Source organism: Grampus griseus (genome assembly GCF_964374135.1).
Source record: "Grampus griseus genome assembly, chromosome: 3".
NCBI lineage: Eukaryota > Metazoa > Chordata > Mammalia > Artiodactyla > Delphinidae > Grampus > Grampus griseus.
The window spans coordinates 13,465,632-13,469,093 of NC_139019.1; the positions used below are offsets into that span (position 1 = coordinate 13,465,632).

Sequence of the window (3,462 nt, forward strand, 5' to 3'; positions counted from 1 at the left end):
TTTTAGTGACCTTTTCTGCCTTTTGGATTGCTGGTATAGACTAAATCCACATGAAAGTAATAGAATTTGCAGCAGTGGCCCCATATTGACATATGTACTAGAATATACTGGGGAACTAAAAACTACAGATGCTGGGGCTCTAGCCTAGAGAATCATTTTTAATTGGTCTGGGATGGGGTTCAGATATCAAGAAACTAAAAGAGTTCCCCCTCCAGCTGATATTAATGTACAGCCAGAACTGAGAAACACTGATGTAAATTTTATTACTTTTCCATGGGAAAATGCACAGCCTCCTGCCCCCGACTAATGAAAGAATCAAAGGGAAGGGGCCCAGGCAGCAGTATTTTTTAAGTTTCTCCCCCGTGATCACGATGTGTAGCCAGGGTTAAGAATCTCTGCATCAAAGCAGTGGTTCTAGGCCAGTACACAGAGAAGAAACATGCAAGGAGATTTGTAAGACTACAAATCCAAGTAGCACGCTCAGCCTAAATCAGGTTCCTTGGTTTGCAAAGCTTCCACTTCTGTCACTGCTGGCGACGGAGGAGAGAATGAATGGGAGCAGACCGTGTGTGACTTGCTTGCTTGAACTCCTCACACCCCATTAAAGGTGGAGCACCCCATCACACGGAGTTGCTACTATTGCAGACAAAGGAAAAAGCTCCCTAGAGAGGAGACTGTGGAGTGCTGACAAGCTGACTTGGCAAAGAGAGTGTCCTAGACGGGCTTCTGTGCTTCCTGGTGGGTCTACGCTTAGCGCTGGTGTCTGGGAGTGACGTCATTGCCTTCAGTGGAACCAAGTTTATATCTACACATAGTCGATCCTCCAAAAGTACTTGTTGAATTAATGAATCTAAAGAAAGTTCCCTATGAGCCTGAATCTCTGCCTCTCGGGTGTTCATCTAGCAACAGGAGTCCTTATGGAATTTGTTCCGAAGAGTTTACCGGTAATAAACAAGTCCAGTCAACAGCTCCCGGCTATGATGAATCTTGGTCCTGACATTGGACACTCTGCTGCTAGTGACAAAGTAAGAGAATGTCAGCTCTGAGTGTCAACTCTATCCTGTACCTGTCAACCCACTCACCTCACAAGTGGAAGAGAAAAGGATTAAGGTTGCAACATAACCTCCCCTGGGAAGAAGCATCACTGTTGCTTTTTGGTAGCCTGACCTTGCCCTGAGCTGGTAAATGAGAATTGCAATTTGTCTAATGCATAACCAGTTCCCATGTAATCTCGGCAAAATGTCAAAGGGAGTTTTGAGACTTTCTCAGCATCACTTTGGTGATTAAAGAATATTCTCTCTTTGGGTAACAACACATTTTATGAGGTTAGTTGCCTCTCGCCTCAGGGCAATGTATTCCAACCCTTCACCTCCGCTCCCTAACATAATGTTGACTCCTTGGATAAAAATGCAAGGAACTTCTGTTGAATGAGCTAACTGCTGGAAATATGATGACTGCAGCTGAAAGAAATGAGGTGTGTACCACAGACCACACAAAGCAATGAAAGCAATTTAAAGGCAAAATGTACAGAGTAACTAGGAACAATTTTGCAATATCAAAAGCATATGAGTGGCCTGCTGCTTTGGGTGATGCTCTGCAGACCTTAGTGTTCTCCCAGCCTGGTCCAGGAGACTCTCTGCATGAGACCTGGACAGCTAGCAACTTCCATCTTCAAAATCAGCCTTTCTGGTGCCCGAAGACCATGGCCACTCTGACTGGTGCCGGTGTGGTCTGCACTCGGGGTGAGCGTGGTCCGTGCGGCATTTCCTGTTCTCACCCCTGCGCCGCTGCAGCTCGGGCCTTGCCTGACGCAGCCCGACCATGGCTTCAGCTGTGGAGGAGCTACAGAAAGATCTAGAAGAGTTGAAGGTGATGCTGGAAAAAGCCACTAGAAAAAGAGTACGTGATGCCCTGACAGTTGAAAAATCCAAGATTGAGACAGAAATCAAGACCAAGAGGCAGCAGAAATCACAGAGGAAAGCAGAGCTTCTGGAAAGTGAAAAGCCTGCTGCTGTGGTTGCTTCTATTACGACAGAGAGACAGTGAAAATCAGCAATTATGGATGGGATCAGTCAGATAAGTTTGTGAAAATCTACATGACCTTAACTGGAGTTCATCAAGTCCCCGCTGAGAATGTGCAGGTGCATTTCACAGAGAGGTCATTTGATCTTTTGGTAAAGAATCTAAATGGGAAGAGTTACTCCATGATTACAAACAATCTGTTGTAACCCATCTCTGTGGAAGGCAGTTAAAAAAAGATCAAGACAGATACAGTTCTTATCTTATGCAGGAAGAAAGCGGAAAACACACCGTAGGTCTACCTGACTCAGGTTGAAAAAGAATGCAAAGAGAAAGAAAAGCCCTCCTACGACACTGAAACAGATCCTAGTGAGGGATTAATGAATGTTCTAAAGAAAATTTATGAAGATGGAGGTGATGATGTGAAGCGAACCATTAATAAAGCCTGGGTGGAATCAAGAGAGAAACAAGCCAAAGGAGATACAGAATTCTGAGACTTTAAAGTCTTTTTGGGAGCTGTGATGTGGATATATTGATGTTTCCAATAAGGAAATGTTGGTGAGCTGCACACATAAATTTGACATATAACTAACTACTTACACAGTCTAAGTAAAGGCAATGAATTCTCCATTTCCTACTGGACGATTCATTTAAATAAAATATGCTTATTAAACACTCCCTCCAAAGATGGTTTCCTTAGTAACTGGGTCATTTTATTCAAGAAAAGGGTAATGTTGTATTCTAGTGTGAAATGTGAAGAAGCAATGTAAAGAAGCCTAATGGAAATGCCACATTGTGTGTATTATTGTTCAGCTAAGAGGTAGAAACAAAAGTTATTGCTTGCCTTTCAGTTCCTGACATCAGCTCCCACCAATGTAAGAATAAAAATGAAACGTGAATTTTTGCATTAAAAAAACAAATCAGCCTATCTGGCCAGCCCTAGAGGGTCAAGTCAGCCATTAGGAACCGGAACTTTCCAACGCGGTCCATTTCCTGCTGATTCAGAAGAGGGGCAAAAGCAAGGACAACCTGCAGTTGATTAAGCACCCTGTGATCTGTGTTTTTCCTTCCGGTTTGATTCCCTCCCTGTTGCCCTTTTAATGAAACACTTTGTTGAGCAAGAGCTCCATCTATGGGAGAAATCAGTTGTATTGATTGTACCCTTAACATCACCAAGATTATAATTTATTTACACTAGACCAGTGATTTTCAAGTGGGGGTGATTTTGCCCCCCAGGGGACTTTTTTGGCAATGACTGGAGACATTTTTTGTTGTCATAACTGGGGCTGCAACTGGCATCTAGTGGTTAGAGGGCAGGGATACTGCTAAACATTCTGCAATGCACAGGATACCCACCCCCCATAACAAAACATTTCCCGCCCTAATAACAAGGTGGAGAAATTCTGCCTGAGAACAAGAGAATTTGTGAAATTTATGCTTACA

At 43.4% G+C, this 3,462-nt stretch overlaps 1 pseudogene across 1 annotated transcript; it reads left to right on the plus strand.

The window, feature by feature from the left end:
* The first annotated feature begins 1,821 nt into the window (after positions 1–1,821).
* Positions 1,822–2,513, plus strand: LOC309820090 (calcyclin-binding protein-like; annotated as a pseudogene). Its single transcript has 2 exons — positions 1,822–2,162; positions 2,361–2,513. The product of its transcript is annotated as a calcyclin-binding protein-like (transcript).
* The last annotated feature ends 949 nt before the right edge of the window (positions 2,514–3,462 follow it).